The sequence below is a fragment of the Halichoerus grypus genome, chromosome 2 (assembly GCF_964656455.1).
Source record: "Halichoerus grypus chromosome 2, mHalGry1.hap1.1, whole genome shotgun sequence".
Taxonomy (NCBI): Eukaryota; Metazoa; Chordata; class Mammalia; order Carnivora; family Phocidae; genus Halichoerus; species Halichoerus grypus.
The window spans coordinates 159,070,017-159,087,616 of NC_135713.1; the positions used below are offsets into that span (position 1 = coordinate 159,070,017).

General features: G+C 42.2%; 2 long non-coding RNA genes across 2 annotated transcripts in view; one reads left to right on the forward strand and one right to left on the reverse strand.

Annotated features, from left to right (window-relative positions):
• The window catches only part of LOC144381182 (uncharacterized), a 26,937-nt gene continuing 9,337 nt past the window's right edge, over positions 1–17,600 (forward strand). Inside the window, exons 1-2 of the long non-coding RNA XR_013446036.1 lie at positions 1–755; positions 12,811–12,876. This is a non-coding gene — a long non-coding RNA (uncharacterized LOC144381182). The remainder of the gene's footprint in view (positions 756–12,810; positions 12,877–17,600) is intronic.
• The window catches only part of LOC118537240 (uncharacterized), a 24,911-nt gene continuing 15,981 nt past the window's right edge, over positions 8,671–17,600 (reverse strand). The window contains exons 3-4 of the long non-coding RNA XR_013446032.1: positions 11,358–11,572; positions 8,671–8,957 (exon numbers count right to left, since the gene is read on the reverse strand). This is a non-coding gene — a long non-coding RNA (uncharacterized LOC118537240). The remainder of the gene's footprint in view (positions 8,958–11,357; positions 11,573–17,600) is intronic.

The following is a 17,600-nucleotide window of genomic DNA, read 5'->3' on the forward strand; positions in this document are numbered from 1 at the left end:
GCGCCTTTGCTAAAGAGGGGTGCTTCCGGCCGGAGGGGGAGGAGGGGTACTTTGCTCCCGCCTCCGAAGTCCCAACCACCCCTTAAGTGTTAGGTTTTTCCGGCGTTTGGTGAGGAAAAACGGTCCTCTGCGGCGACTTTGCCGGGAAGGCCGTCCCGGTTCCGGTTCGGAGGGCGCGGCGCGGCCCGCTGCTGTTTTTTGTCAATGTCTGCAGTGGAAGCACAACCCCCCCCCCCCATCTTAACGCGAACCGTACTGGCTGGTTTTATTTGTGCACTAGCTTATAGCAGGGTGAAGAGCTTTAATGACACTTTTTTAAAGAGTCAGAATGGTTTTGTCCTTCTCGATTCCCACAAGGGCTCCGAGGAGTCTGTAAGCTAGACGCTGGTAGCGGGACCGTGTGTGTGTGGGGGGGTGCTCGGCCTTGCCCGGCGGAGGCCCAGAGAGGCGAGGCTCGGGCTCCCGGTGACAACGGTGGCGGGCTGAGGTCTGGCTCCGGCGAAACCTGCAGTCTCTTTCCCACCTTGCGGTTTCACCGAACTCTGGTTGGGGAAAAAGACAGCTGCGGCTGGGGCAGCCGAAAACCTGCTTCGGGGGACGAGGAATTCGTGTACCAGAAAATAGTGTTTCTCCCATACACGTGTTTGTCGTTCAAGCGACAGTAAAGGAGGAGTTTCCCAGCTACGACCCCTCTGGCTGGTTTCCCTACGCCCTGGGTGTGGCCCCGTGTCCCGCAAGGAGATAACCCGAGGAACGTGAGTAAGGCAGGGGCGTTGGGATCTCGGTGACACGTGGCCGGAGTCTGAGTCACTGAGCCGGCGGTGTAAACAAACATGCAGAGGGCTGTTTGTGGCGTAATACCAACCTTCCTAAGTATGGAGTAGCCTGAGGGTTTGCACGTCAATGCCAATCGGCTACATACCTTTTAGAAAAGGTCGTTAGTCCTTAAAATACAGCATTTCTAAGCATCATATGCCAGAACGATGTCAATGACTTTACAGTATGGATAGGTCTGTGATGCGTTAACAACAGCTTAAGTTAAATGAGCCAAAACTTGGTAAGATCGATTTACTTGAATAACAAAGGGATAAAAATAAGTTTCTTTAAGATCATTTTGGACTTGGAGGTCGCTGACGGAAGGTTTCTTTTTCACAAAGTATGAATTTTCATTTTTGTTAAACTAACAATGAGTCTGAGCTTGTGTCACCAATTAGCTGCTTCTCCTGAGTCATAGAGGTTGAGTGGTAGAATAATCTAGAATGGAGATCTCCTGACGGATAGGATGACTTCATTCGGGTCTTCTAGCAATTGCCAGAACCAAGTTAGTCATACAGCTTCCTGGTTTAATGGTTTCCCAAAGTGGGACGTTTGGTAACCTCAACAAAGCGGAATGTTTTCAGAAGGAAGACAAGCGCTGTCCTTGTAAAATAAGGTGAATTTTTTATGGTCTGTTTATCAAGTGAACATTTTAGTAATAAGGTCATTTCTGGTAGCAAATTGTAAAAGATAATTTGTAAACAAATTAGAGAATAGGATGACAAAATCCTTCTCCAAAGACCGGGGAATTTGATAATTTAGCACAATACTTGGCATTGTGTTCAATATATGTTTGTTCAATGAATGAATTGCAATTTTACCTTTTGTTCAATTGGGGGAAAAAAAACCACCCCAATTTCGTGACAGCCTCAGGCACCAAAATACAAAGCAAAAAGCCAGCATTTATTCTCCATAGGCAAATGTTTTTTGCCTAGGCAGTTCTTTGAAAAAGAAAAAAACAAAGAATCTAAGTAATTTCACTTGGCTAGATGTCTTTTAATAAAAATCTGTGAGAAAACTGTGCTTCCAATGATAAATTCACAGTTGTTTTCTGGACATTATCATCTGATATGTAAAATACTGAGTTAATCAGTGGTTTGTCATTTATCTCGATAGAATTATGAGACTCCTGATTCATTACCAGCAAGTTAGAAACTTTGATATTGGATGTCCAAATGAACACAGGGAAAAATTTCTGTATTGTCTTTACATTGGGCCTTAAAATCATGAAATCTGTCCAATAAAACATAGCTACTTTAAAATGTTTATTATGGAATATTACGTAAATGAAAATTGGAGATAATACAACCAGCACCATATAACCAGCACCCAACTTTATTAAATCGAACATTTTGTTATTTTGCTTCAGCTTTAAAAAAAAATACTATAAAATTTATCATCTTTCCATTTTTAAGTGTACAGTTAAGTGGTATTAATTATATTTCACATTATTGTGTTATAGAGCTCTAGAGTTTTTTCATCTTTTTTTTTTTTTTTTGAAAGATTTCATTCATTTATTTGACAGAGGGAAAGAGAGAGAGCACAAGCAGGGGGAGCAGCAGAGGGAGAAGGAGAAGCAGGCTCTCTGCTGAGCAGGGAGCTCGATATGAGGCTCGATCCCAGGACCCTGGGATTATGACCCGAGCCGAAGGCAGACGCTCAACTGACTGAGCCACCCAGGCGCCCCTAGAATTTTTTCATCTTGTAAAACTGAAACCCTATACCCACTTAACTACCACTCCCCATTTCTACCCACACCCACCCCCAGGCCCTGGGACCCACTATTCTTCCTTCTGTTTCTATGATTCTGACTACTTTAGATACCTTATAAAAGTGGATTCATACAGTGTTTGTTTTTATTTGGTGACTGGCTTATTTCATTTAGTATAATGTCTTCAGGCTTCATCCATACATGTGACAAATTTCTTTGTTTTTTAAGGTTAATAGTCCATTGTATGAATATACCATATTGTATTTATCTGTCTATGGATATTTGGGTCTCTTCCACCTCTTGGCTATTGTGAATAATGTTGCAGTGAATATGGGTGCGCAAATATCTCTCTGAGATCCTGTTTTCAGTTCCTTTGAATATGTCCTCAGAAGGGGGATTGCTGGATTATATGGTAATTCTGTTTTTAATTTTTTGAGGAACCTCCATACTGTTTTCCATAATGGCTACACAATTTTACATAGCCATCAGCCATGTACAAGAGTTCTAGTTTCTCTATATCCTACCAATACTTGGTACTAATGGGTGTGAGGTGATATGTTACTGTGGTTTTGATTTGCACTTCCCTAATATTTTTTATTTTTAAATAATTATAGATTCACAAGTTGCCAAAATAGTACAGAGAAGTCTTATTTTTTTTTTTTAAGATTTTATTTATTTATTTGATAGAGACACAGAGAGAGAGGGAACACAAGCAGGGGGAATGGGAGAGGGAGAAGCAGGCTTCCTGCAAAGCAGGGAGCCCGATGCGGGGCTTGATCCCAGGTGGGATCATGACCTGAGCCGAAGGCAGATGCTTAACGACTGAGCCACCCAGGCGCCCCCAGAGAAGTCTTATTATACCCTTCATCCAATTTTCCCCAATGCTGATGATGTGGAAATGTTGGGGTTCGGAGCACACGTCAAGAAAGAATTCTTGAGACATCTTCGGTGCAAAAAGGTGGTTTTATTAAAGCACAGGGACAGGACCCAGGGGCAGAAAGAGCTGAGCTGCACTGGGGTTCTGACAGGTGACTGATTATATACTTTCAAGTTGGGAGGGGGTTAAGGAAGCTTAAGTCTCTAAGGAATTTTGGAAGCAAGGTTTCCAGGACCTTGAGGGGGCTAGCTATTGTTAGGAAAAGGTCATTTATTACCATTTAATGAAACCTTAGTCAAGAGACACTTCAGGTGTGTATCAGTGGGCCATATGCTTGGGGGATGATTGCTAACATGTGTCTCCGGGAGTAGAGATCAAGGAAGTTTCCAAAGGAATTTCTGTATGTTTAAAGTAGACTTATAGGACCCTGCGGGGTCTGGCTAAGATTGCCTTTTGACCTTAGCAAAGGGTCAACATCAAGGCAGCTGAGCTCCCGGAGGAAGCTCACTTTACCTATTTCAAAGACTTGTCAAGGGGCTGCAAGTAGTAAGGAAATTTAAATTTTTTTTGGCCTTGTTTCCCGTATCAGTAGCACCTTACATAACTACAGTACAGTATCAAAAGCAGGAAAATAACAGCGGTACAATCTGCAGACCTTATTCAGATTTCAGCAGTTTTACATTCACTTTAGTGTCTGTGCAGTTTTATCACTTGGATAGATTCATGTAACCATCACCAGGATCAAGACACAGAACTGTTTCATCACAAGGATCCCTCCTGCTACTTCTTTCCGGTCACAAGCTTCTTCCACCCCTTACCGCCAAGCCCAGGCAACCACTAATCTGTTCTGCATCTTTACTTTCCTTCCCATATGTTCCTCTGTTTTGTTTCTTAAATTCCACATATGAGTGAAATCATATGGTATTTCTTTCTCTATTTCACTTAGCATAATATTCTCTAGCTCCAACCACGTCATTGCAAATGGCAAGATTTCATACTTTTTGGTGGCTGATTAGTATTCCTTGTACGTGTATATACCACATCTTTGTCCGTTCATCAGTCTATAGACATTTGGGTTCTTTCTGTAGTTTGGCTGTTGTTGATAATGTTCAGCATCTTTGTAATGTTACTTTGAGAATGATGGAATCACTCAGTATGTAACTTTTTTTTTTTTAAGATTTTATTTATTTGAGAGAGCAGGAGCAGGGGGAGGGGCAGAGGAGAGGGAGAAGCAGGCTCTCCGCTGAGCAGGGAGCCCGATGTGGGGCTCAATCCCAGGACCCTGGGATTGTGACCTGAGCCAAAGGCAGACACTTAACCAAATGAGCCACCCAGGTGCCCCTATAACTTCTTAAAAATTTATTTATTTATTTTTCTTTTTTTCTTCTTTTTTTTTTAGGTTATACATTTTATTTTATTTTACTTTTTAAAGATTTATTTATTTATTTTAGAGAAGTGGGGAGGGGCAGGAGGAGAGGGAGAAAGAGTCTTTTTTTTTTTTTAAGATTTTATTTATTTATTTGAGAGAGAGAATGAGATAGAGCATGAGAGGGGGGAGGGTCAGAGAGAGAAGCAGACTCCCTGCTGAGCAGGGAGCCCAATGTGGGACTCGATCCCGGGACTCCAGGATCATGACCTGAGCCGAAGGCAGTCGCTTAACCAACTGAGCCACCCAGGCGCCCTATTTTATTTTATTTTAGATTTTATTTATTTATTTGACAGAGACACAACGAGAGAGGGAACACAAGCAGGGGAGGTGGGAGAGGGAGAAGCAGGCTTCCTGCCACGCAGGGAGCCTGATGCGGGGCTCGATCCCAGGACGCTGGGATCATGACCTGAGCCGAAGGCAGACGCTTAATGACTGAGCCACCCAGGTGCCCCATAACTTTTTTTTTTTTAAGATTTATTTATTTTATTTGAGGGAGAGAGAGTGGGGAGAGGGGCAGAGGAGGAGGGAGAGAAAGTCTTAAGCAGACTCGGCACTGAGCTAGGAGCCCAGTGTGGGGCTGGACCTTACAATCCTGAGATCACAACCTGAGTTGGATGTTAACTGACTGCACCACCCAGGTGCCCCCCCGACACCTTTTGAAGATAATACTGTACATTTATGTTTCCATATATATTACATGCTGCTATAAACTGAATGTGTCCCTCCAACATTCATATGTTGAATCTTAATCCCCAGCATGATGGTATTTGGAAGTGGGGCCTTTGGAAGGTAATTAGGTCATGAGAGCAGAACCCTGTAGAATGGGATTAGTGCTCTTATGAAAGAGACTCCAACGAGCCACCTGGCTGGTGCAGTTGGTAGAGCATGTGACTCTTTTTTTTTTTTTTTTAAGATTTTATTTATTTGACAGAGAGAGACACAGCGAGAGCAGGAACACAAGCAGTGGGAGTGGGAGAGGGAGAAGCAGGCTTCCCACGGAGCAGGGAGCCCGATGCGGGGCTCAATCCCAGGACCCCGGGATCATGACCCGAGCCGAAGGCAGACGCTTAACAACTGAGCCACCCAGGCGCCCCAAGCATGTGACTCTTGATCTCAGTGTTGTAAGTTTGAGCCCCACGCTGGGTGTAGAGATTACTTAAAACTAAAATCTTAAAAAAAAAAAAAGACTCCAGAGAGCCGCCTTATGCCATACCCATATGAGGACACAGAGAGATGGCCATCCATGAATCAGGAAGCAGGCCCTCACCAGGCACTGAATCTGCCAGAAGATTTGACTTCCTGGCCTCTAGAACTGTAAGAAATAAATTTCTGTTGTTTATAAACCACTCAGTCTATTGTATTCTTTTATAGCAGCCTGAACAGACTAAGACACGTTTTTAGATTTTATGTAAATATCATACTGTACATATCATCATGCAACTTCCTTTTTTTTCTCTTTTAATAATTGTTTTTGAGATTTAGCTGTGTTGGTAAATGTAGGCAGTAGATCTAATGTAACTACTTTGGCTGCTCTGGAGTATTCTGCTATATGAAGATACCACAATTTAACTTTAGGGTGTTTGTTCCTAGTTTTTCACTGTTACAAAGCTGCTAAAAGCATTTTTAAGTACACAGTTTAGTGGCATTAAGTACATATATTCACGCGGTTGTGTGAACATCACCACTACTCATCTCCAGAACGCTTTTCGTCTTGCAAAACAAACTCTATACCCATTAAACAGTAACTCCTCATTCTTCCCTCAGGCCCTGGCAACCACCATTCTACCTTTGTTCCCATGAATTTGACTTAGGTACCTCCTATAAGGGGAATCATATTGTATTTGTCTTTTGGTGACTGGCTTGTTTCATTTGGTATAATGTCCTCAAGGTTTATCAGAATTTCCTTCCTTTTAAAAGTTGCATAGGGGCGCCTGGGTGGCTCAGTCGTTAAGCTTCTGCCTTCAGCTCAGGTCATGATCCAGGGTCCTAGGATCGAGCCCCGCATCGGGCTCCCTGCTCCATGGGAAGCCTGCTTCTCCCTCTCCCACTCCCCCTGCTTGTATTCCCTCTCTTGCTGTGTCTCTCTCTGTCAAATAAATAAATAATCTTATAAAAAAAAAAAAGTTGCATAATATTCCACTGTGTGTATTCACAACATATTGTTTATCCATTCATCTGTCCATGGGCACTTGGATTATTTCTAATCTTTGGCTATTGTGAGTAGTGCTACCATGAACATGGGTATACGAATATCTGAGTTCTTGCTTTCAAATCTTTTGGGCATATATCCAGAAGTGTAATTGCTTGATCATATGGTAGTTCTATTTTTAGTTTTTTGAGGAACCACCATACTGTTTTCCATAACAGCTGCACCATTTTATATTCCTACCAACAATAAAAGCATTTGTATGTATATATTATATCCTTGTATTCATGGGTGAGGATGTCTCTAGGCAGTCAGTATACATAGGAATAAAATGGTGGGATGTGATCTTAAACTTTACTAAGTTTTGCCAAATTGCTCTCCAAAGTGATCATACAAACTTACAATCTTATCAGCAGTGCAGGAGTTCTATATACTTAGCAGCACTTAGTATTCAGACTTTTCAAGTGGGATTTGACTATAGGGAAAGAGTTTCTGAGGCAGGTTTGACAGTTTGGTAGATTTGGTCATCACAAGTCCATTAGCTTAAGGTTCTAAAGAGCTACATGGGAAGAACCGTAAGAGGCAGTGAAGTACCTTGTAAGTCATTGGAGGGATGTGAGGGTATCAGTGAATATTGGGTTAGCTTGTACAAATTGCCTTTACAATTTTTGGTAATTTGTTTCTAATTTTAGAATTTGGCAATTAGGGTGCCTGAGTGGCTCAGTCGGTTAAGTGTCTGCCTTCAGCTCAGGTCATGATCTCAGCGTCCTGGAATCAAGCCCCTCGGCAGACTCCCCCTCTCCTTCTGCCCTTCCCCCCCCCCAGTTCATGCTCTCTCTCAAATAAATAAAATCTTAAAAAAAAAGAATTTGACAATTATGTCAAAAAAGAATTATCAATTATTATCAACACACTCTTTTAGGAACATAAGGCAGTGTACTGAAGCAAACAGAGCGTGAGATTTGGAATCAAACACAACCCTATGGTATTCCCAACTTGGTTTTACACCAGTCCTATGACTGTGTATTTTACTTAACATTTTTAACCTTCAGTTTCCCTACCTGTAAAGAAAACATGTGGACCAGGTGTCCTCCTACCTTGTCAAATCGAGTCTTAAGTCTAGGTAGATCACTTGGCACTTAATAGATGCTGAGCAAATGCCACTTACATCCCTTTTTCTTTGTCTTTTGTTTAATTTCCTTTGCTCTTTACAGAAGTGGCCTTGAAAGACTGGTATTTTCTTTTTTCCAATGCCTTTCTAGGGCGATTCTCAAACCTTGACAATAGACCAAGAAATGGTAGCTTGCTGTATCAGTTTCCCAACCTGTTAGAAAACTGTACTAGGAGGGCGCCTGGGTGGCTCAGTCAACGGTTAAGCATCTGACTTCTCTGACTTCCACTCAGGTTATGATCGCAGGGTCCTGGGGTGGAGCCCTGCTCAGCGGGGAGTCTGCTTCCCCTCTCCCTCTCCTCGGGTGTGCGCTCTCACTCAAATGAAAAAATCTGTGTGTGTGTGTGTGTGTGTGTGTGTGTGGTTTTATACCTTTATTTGACAATCAGTGATTAGTTCTCATCCACATTAACTGTCCGTAGATTTTTGAAAGTGGTGACAGGTACATAGGTAACCAATGTGTAGAACTTATTTGGTGACTCTTCATCCTCGTTATGTTTTCTGGACAACCACACACAGATACGGTATGGAACATTCTTTATTCCTTTGTCCCAGACAGCTTTGTTGAGCCTGGTGTCAACGCACACATCTGGAGTTCCCATCTCCTTCATGGCAAATTTCTGGATCTCTTTGAGTGTCCAGGGGCACGCTTCTTGAAACTCATTCCATGGATGTGCTTGTGAATGATGATGGTGCATTCTCTGGTCACTACCTCGTTGATGGCAGAACGGCCCTTCTTCCCACCACTCTTCTTCGCGGGAGCCATTCTGCAGGGCCCTGGTTAGAAAGGACTCAAATGAAAAAAATCTTAAAAAAAAAAAAAAAAAGAAAACTATGTTAGGTATCTAAAATCGACTAGGCAATAGTAGCTATTGTTTGCTTGGATAAATAAATAAATTTTGTACCATTCCCTTAGACTTTTTTTTTTTTTATAGATTTTATTTATTTATTTGACAGAGACACAGCGAGAGAGGGAACACAAGCAGGAGGAGTGGGAGAGGGAGAAGCAGACTTCCCGCTGAGCGGGGAGCCCAATGTGGGGCTCGATCCCAGGACCCTGGGATCATGACCTGAGCTGAAGGCAGATGCTTAACGACTGAGCCACCCAGGTGCCCCCCATTCCCTTAGACTTTAAGATTATTCTTCATTTCTTTTTCAGGTTACCATTGACTACTTCCCAATTTGTTTTTTAGGGCCATGAACTTTTTCTGAGATTTCAATGACATTTTATTTTATATTTTTTAAGATTTTATTTATGCGCACTAGAGAGCCCATGAGTGGGGTGGGGGCAGAGAGAGAGGGAGAAGCAGACTCTCTGCTGAGCAGGGAGCCTGACATGGGACTTGATCCCAGGACCCTGGGATCATGACCTGAGCCAAAGGGAGATGCTTAACCAACTGAGCCACCCAGGCACCCCAATGACGTTTTAAACTTTTATTTATTGTGCTTAATAAGTGAAATTTACTTGCTGTCAAGTCAAAGAACAATAGCTAGAGAAAAGGTGGAGATGGTTTTATAAGTTGATGTGTTATTTTTGTGAGCTGTGGGAACATTTCAACATAGATTAGATTTATTGTGGGAGCTGTCTTGGAAGCAGCCCTTTGCCCCATTTTGGTTGGTTAGTACACCTTCTAATACATAATACAATCTCTGATACATAAAAGAATTTCCATACCTCACATTTGAAATGCAGCGAATAGCATGTGAAGTTAGCTTTTATATTAATCAGTTCTCATTGGTATACATTTACTACAACAGATTTATATTCCATTATAATAATTTTCTCCAAGCAACTATTTCTGGGCACTGTATGCTCTTGAAGTTTGAATCGTGAGCCAAGAAAAAAACACCGGGTCTGCTAGTTCATTCATTCATTCATCCAGCAGACATTTGTTGAACATTTTCTGGGTGTCGGAGGCATTGGGATTGCTGACTGGGACAGGACATGGGCTCCACCCAAGTGAATCCTGGTCTTAGCGCCAATAAGGGGGTTGTTGTGAGGACTTAGAAGAGTGTCTACCTCAGAGAGTTGTAGGATTCAATGAGTTTACGTACATCAAGAGTTGAGAAGAAAGCCTAGTACATAAGGAGTGCTTGATAGATGTTAGCTACTATTATCAATCTTGAAAGGCAAAAAGGGGTTAGTGGTTAAAATACAAACTGAACTGTCTGGGTTGAAATCCTGACTGCCCTTTACTCATTGTGTAACTGCAGATGAATTATGTTACTTCTCTGGGCCTCTGTTTCTTCATCTATATCATAGAGACAGTTAGAATTTCTTGCTCATAGACGTTTTGAGGATTGTAAATGGACTTGCCTCATAAAGTTGAGTATACAGGTAAAGTGCTTAGAATAGTGCCTGGCATATAGAAAGCACTCAATAAAGGCTAGCTATTAAAAAAAAAAAAAAAAGCGGGGGACGTACATACAGACTTCTGTGGAGGCACAGAGAGGAAGGAGCAATTTAGTGCCTGGAGGAGGGTAGGAGAGGAACCCAAAGGTTTCAATGGAGGTATTATTTAGAAACCCAATCACTAGGAGTAGGATGATCGGGAGGGAGCAGGTGAAAAATGAGAAGGCCTGGCGTGTCGAGGAAATAGTGGGGTAGCTGTGCCTGTCTGGGATTTAGGGTGCCTACACGTGGGTCTGTGGTTTGGGAAATGAGGCTGGAGAAGCAGGCAGAGCTCAACTGTCCAGCAACCTCTTACCTTCCGCCATACTGGCCATCCAAACTTCTTCCCACTTCTGGACCTTTGTACTTGATGTTTCCCTTGCCTAGAACCTTTCCTGTGGCCATTTCTCCCTCTGCCTCTCCCACTGCTCATGCTCTCTCTCTCTGTATCTCTGTGTCTCAAATGAATAAATAAAATCTTTAAAAAAAGAAAAAAATAAGCAGTATAAATGTCTCCCCCTCAGAAGGGCCGCCTCTGCCATCCACCCCTGCTCCCAGAACTCAATCACAGCACCCTGGTTACTTAATAACAATTTCATAGTTATTACCCAATTCATAATTATATTGCTCACATGTTTGTTTTTTTTTTCTTAACTCTGTTTGTCTCCCTCCTAGCATATAAATTCCATGAGGGTACAGGCCACATCTGTCCAGTTTGTCACCATACCTCCACGCATAGCCAGCTAGCATAGAGCCTGATACATAATCAGTGCGCAGGAAATATTTGTTGAAAGAATGAGTGACTAATGACTTGCCTTATTATGCCAAGGACTTTAGATCCTTTGGGTAGGTGTTTTGTATGGGAATGACATGATCAGATTTCTGCTGTAGAATGATAGCCTGGTGACATCATAGCAGGTGAATAGAAGGAAGATGAGCTCAGAGACCAGACTCCAGAGATGGTAGCAGCTGTCCAAGCAGGAAATGATGAGCATCCATATGTAGACCAAGTCAACAAAATCCAGCATCCCTAAAGAAAACAGGAGGAAAGAACTGATAAAATCAAATAAAAACTGAGCATTGTTTAGTTGCACTTGATCCTTGTTTCAGAAAAGGTCCAAGGTGACTGACTTAAATGCACATAACAAAAGTAAAAGATGAGAGAATGTGGGAACTTCCAACAAAAAGAGAAGAAAGAAGAGAAAATGAAGTTAGGAATAAGATGACTGTAGAACATGCCGGCGTTAAAGTCTGTTCTTTTGCTAGAGGTAGGCCATAGGTTTAGTGTTTTGTTGTTGGTTTTTTTTTCCCCAGACAGTATGGAGAGAGACAATCACATAAGTTCACGCAATTAGAAAAATTGTAGTATATCCATACAAAGGAATACTACTCAGAAATAAAAAGAAATGAACCATTGAGATACATAACAAGATAATTCTAGAAAATGCAAACTAATCTACCAAGAGAGAAAGCAGGGCGCCTGGGTGGCTCAGTCGGTTAAGCAACTGCCTTCGGCTCAGGTCATGATCCCAGGGTCCTGGGATCGAGTCCCACATCAGGCTCCCTGGGGAGCCTGCTTCTCCCTCTCCCACTCTCTCTGTTTGTGTTCCCTCTCTCTCTGTGTCTCTCTCTGTCAAATAAATAAATAAAATCTTTAAAAAAAATAAAATACGATGTGTGTATATTTAAAATTAAAAAAAAGAGAGAAAGCAGATCAGTGGTCACTTGGGGATGGAGGCAGGAAGAAGGAATGAGGTGGGATGGGTTATCAAAGGCAGGAGAAACTCGGGGGGGCGGGTGAGGGAAATGTTTACTATCTTGATTTTGGTGCTTGTCTCATGGTTATAAAGCATATATCCAAACTTACCGATTTATATAGTTTAAATATGTGCAATTTATCGTCCATCATTTATACCTCAGTAAAGCTATAAAAAAGTTAAATTAAGCAAACATCTGGCAAAGCAATCCCTGAGATAGCTCAGGTAAATCCTTGATGAGCATGAAGGTGTCTCAGGAAGTGAAAGACTTGAGTCCAGCAATAAAAATGTTAAAAAATGATTCTTGAAAGATAAATGTTAGAGTCTCCTTTTATAAAATATAAAGATGTATTTACCCAGTTTAAGACTTATTAAATTAGGTTAATGTACCAGACATTAGTGTCACCCTAATAGATCCTCTCTGTTTGAATTTATTTGACCCCAAAAGGAAGCTAAAGAACCGGTTCCTTAATTACGTTGGAATTAAGAACTGCCCTTTGAATCCAAACAGGTCTGTTGTCAGAGGACATACCAGAAGACGTGAATAGTGACGAATGTATGATGACCAAGGGTCACCGTAAGTAATGAATGCCTGACGCAGGACGTGCTCCTTTACTACGTTTTCTTAATCCCGTGAGACGTGTAAGATATGCTCTCTTACTATGCTGTGTGCGTGGTGAGAGGGAGAACCTCCCGTATGCAGATTTAATTATCACTGTGGTACTTTCTGGAGACTCTTACCTATACCACCTCTAGAAAAGGGTATATATAGCAGATTAAAAAAAAATAGCTAATCAAAATCAAAGTAATTTACACATTTCTGAGGTGGAAAACGTGTGTGTGTGTTTCTGCATCTTAGAGCACACGGAACTGCTCACCGTAAAATGAAAATGATCACAATTTTGTTGATTGTTGTGCCAGGCCCAATGCTTAGCATCGTATCCCTTAATCTTACCGACAAAATAACTTTCCAAAGTAAATGCTGTGATTATGCCCGTTTTTAAATACTCGGGGGAAAAAATAGGTAAGTGGCCTCTAGTCACATGGCTAAGAAGTGGCAGAAGTGAGATTTCAACCCAGGTTTGCCTGACTCCAGAGCCCTCTTAATCTCTGTGCTGTCTCCAGTCCTCCTTTATGGTTACTAGACATAGGCTACAAATTCAGTGCTAAGCTACCTACGTGGCCAAAGCAAAGAGGAAAACACGATTAGGCATGTATCACACTGTCCAGACAAATTGATTTGTTCAAGAGAAACAGAACTTGTTCTGAGACAAATGTCTCGTATAGGTTCTTAGAAAGAATATACTCTGGGACGAATGGATAAAGCTCTCTGTTGCATCCCTCCAGTGGAGAGAATCCAGAATTTTGCTACACTAAGATGGTTAAGTTCTGGGGTTCTATCTAATGTCGAGCATGTTGACTAGAGTTAACAATACTCTATTGTACCCTTGAGAGTTGCTGAGAGTAGGTCTTAAATCATCTTAATCATTGTAAGTCATCACATTGTACACCTTAAATTTATGCAGTGTTATTTGTCGATTATATCTCAGCTGGAAAGAGAAAAAGAATTTTACTACAGTGATTACCTATGCTGGCCCTTGATAGAGACTTGTGCCCCACTGATCTGTGAGGATCCAACCCAGTTGGGGCAAAGTCTCAGATGGTGTGGCTTGGAACAAAGGAAACATTATATCTGGACGGAGCTGGGCCACATATGCCCTGTGGTCAGTCCACCGTCAATGCTGTGTCAGAAGCAGTCTTTGTAAGGATGGGACAGCAAAGAATTGCCCCAGGAGTAATCCAAATTTCCTCATATTTAAGGTTGTCTTCGATCATACCCCCCACAGATATTCACCCCACCAGTCATCTGTGACCCCGGCATGCAGCAGAGTTAAAACAACTTGGTGTCTGTCCTCAAGTAGCTCATCATCCAGTTAAATAGAAAACCTATAGATGACTCCAATATCATACAAGAAACACTGTAATAGAGGAGCTTATAAGAAACAGGGGTGACATAAAGGATGTACCAGCCACAGCTGGTAGGAATGGGGGAAGTTCTCCTTGGGCAGCCCCTTGAGTTGGATTCACCAGGATGTCAAGGTCAAGTTCAAACCTCCTAGCTGAGGCACACAGCCCCAGTGCAGGCTGATACCCGTATAGGTAGCCACAGGCTTTGAGGTCTTACTGTTTATTGGGAGGCGTCTCTGATCTCACCATTGTTGGACTCCCTGGCCATATTGGAGATGGTTTTTCTGATGCCTCTTCTGCATTCAGGCCTCCCAGCTCCAAGGCGAGCAGAGTAAAATCAGAGTGGTCATGGTCCTTTGTTGGAGAATCCAGGAATTCCAATTCCATCACTCATGGCCTGTCACTCCTCTGCTTCCTATTATACCTACAGTAAACTCGGGATCCCTCATCATGGCCTACAGGCCCTGCACGGTCAATGCTGCATACCGCCCTCTCCACTTCAACCGCTTCCACATCCCCTTTAGTCACATCAACCCTGCCATGACAACCTTCCTTCCATCTGGCGGACCCGCCAAGTTCATGCTCATTGCTATTCCTCGTGTTGGACTGCGCTTCCCTTTTTCTTACCTACTTGGAGAGGAAGAAATTTTCCTCCCTCCAAGGCTCTAGCTGGACTAAGAATTAAATTTACCCGACACAGATTAACAGGAGAAAATCAAATTTAGTTTTGTGCATACAGGGAATCCACACAGACATGAAATTCCCAAGACTGTCAGGCAAAATGAGGTATATCCGTCCGTCATCCTGAGCTCAGGAGGGGGGTGGGAGTCTGGGGGTGCAGAGAAGAGGAAGGCCATTAGCAGGAAGGTGAGAGGAGAAGTTTTGGAAGACAAAGTTGGCCCTACGCAGATAAGTCTCTTAGATAAAAAGCAATCTGTTTAATAGCTCTTTCCCTGGTACAGGCCCTTTATCTAAATTCTTTTTAGGCATTTGCGGGTGGGGTGGGGGGAGGTCAAAGTTTCTTCCTGAGACTTTTGGGCCTTGATTGTTTTCAACTCAAAATAATGGACATTGCCATTGTGACCATCTTGGGAGTGGCCTGCCCTTGGCCCACAGCACTCTGTCCACAGTACTGGGGACATAAAAATCCTTGGTTCCTGATTAAATGAATTAATGTGGAGTCCATAGGACTCTGAGGGAAGCCTCAAGGAATATAAAAAGGGCTGGTCATTAAGGGGACCAGTGGGGGTTCAGGCCCCAGAATGCTCCCAAGAAACCACAAGACTAAGAGGCGAGAAGGTGATTCCAGAAGAAAAGGAAACTGACCTTTTTTTTTCTTCAATAATAAAACCAAATTTAAATTTTAGACATACACTGAAGTGAGAACTGAAAACAGGAATGGTTAAGGCCCAGTAAACCATACTCATTAGCCCCTAAACAAGCTGGAATAAGAATAAAGAAAGAAAAATCTATTAATTTGCCCAAATGTTTACGAACTGAAGTATTCAATGTTGTTAAGATGACAGTTCTCCCCAAATTTATCTATAGATCCAATGAAATCCCAGCAGGCTTTTAAAAGTTAGGAATTGATAAGTTGATTCTAAAGTTTATATGGAAACTGAAAGGACCTAGAATAGCCAAAAATGAACAGAACTGGAGTACTTACCTGACTCGAAACTTACTATAAACACACAGTTAATCAAGACTGTGTTGTTGGCATAAGGGTAGACATAATAGATTAATGTAACAGAATGAAGTCCAGAAATAGATCTTTCCATTTAAAAAAAAATAGTTTATTACTTTTCTTTTTTTTTTTTTTTAGTAATCCCTACACCCAATATGGGGCTTGAACTCATGACCCCAAGATCAAGAGTTGCAAGCTCTCCGGACTGAGCCAGCCAGGCACCCCAAATCTTTGCATTTATTAACAACTGATTTTCACCAAAAGCACCAAGGAAATTTAATGGAGAAAGCGTGAGGCACCCTGATCCAGCAGAGGTTGGTGGTGCAGGCCCTGAAAGAATTCACTCATGGTAGAACAAAGGAGGTCCAGTTTATTGAATACTCAGCAAGGGAGCAGTGGGCCAGGCAGCAAAGGAGAGACTCTGCCACGAGGTGGTAGTGAGGGGCTATAGTTATAGGGTGGAGTGAGGGAATATGGGACTGTCTGGAATTTTCCCATTATTAGTAACTGGGCCTGGTTGTAAGTAGCCCACTGGTCGGTTAGGGCCTATGACTTCATGAATCTGTTTGCATTCAGCTTGGCAGTCACTGTGGGCCCTTCTTCCCTCGCTTATGTTTCCATTGCTCAAGACTGTTGCCCAAAAGCAGCCTCTACAGAAACGATTGTTGGGATCCCTAGGTGGCTCAGTGGGTTAAGCATCTGACTTCGGTCAGGTCGAGCCCTGTGTCGATCCCTGCATCGGACTCCCCCACTCAGTAGGGAATCGGCTTGTCCTTCTGCCCCTCCCCCAGCTCATGCTCTCTCTCAAATAAATAAATAAAATCTTTATTTTTTTTTTTAAAGATTTTATTTATTTATTTATTTGTCAGAGAGAGTGAGAGAAACTGAGTGCACAAGCAAGGGGAGCTGCAGGCAGAGGGAGAAGCAGGCCTGATGCTGGACTGGATCCCAGGATCCTGGGATCACGACCTGAGCCAAAGGCAGACGCCTAACCGACTGAGCCACCCAGGCATCACATAAATAAAATCTTCAAAAAAAAAAAAGGATTGTTTTAAATGAATAGTGTTGGAGCAATTGGATATCCATAAGCAAACAGACCTTGGCCTCACACCAGAATTAACTCAAGACAGATCATAGACCTAAATGTAACAAAAAACTTTAAATCTTCTGGAAGAAAACAAAAAAGTTTTGTGACCCTGGGTTAAGTAAATTTCTTATAATACCACAAATGTAATCCATAAGGTATTGATGAATCGGAATTAATTAAATCAATCTGGCCATCCAAATATGGATAACATATTTGGACTCTAAAATCATTGGGTGGGGCACCTGGGTGGCTCAGTGGGTTAAGTGTCTGCCTTCGGCTGAGGTCATGATCTCAGAGTCCTGGGATCGAGCCCCGCATTGGGCTCTCTGCTCAGCAAGGAGTCTGCTTCTCCCTCTCCCTCTGCCACCCCCCAACTCATGTTCACTCTCAAATAAAATAAATAAAATATTTTAAAAATGAAATAAAAAAAGGAAGAAAAATTAAAAAAATAAAATCATTTGGTGTTTAAATACTATTCTTCTTGGGAAGTCTTTAGGGATTAGGACAACTTGGATAGAGTTTTTATTAAAGTGGATAAGCACTAGCCAAATACTTCTAATGC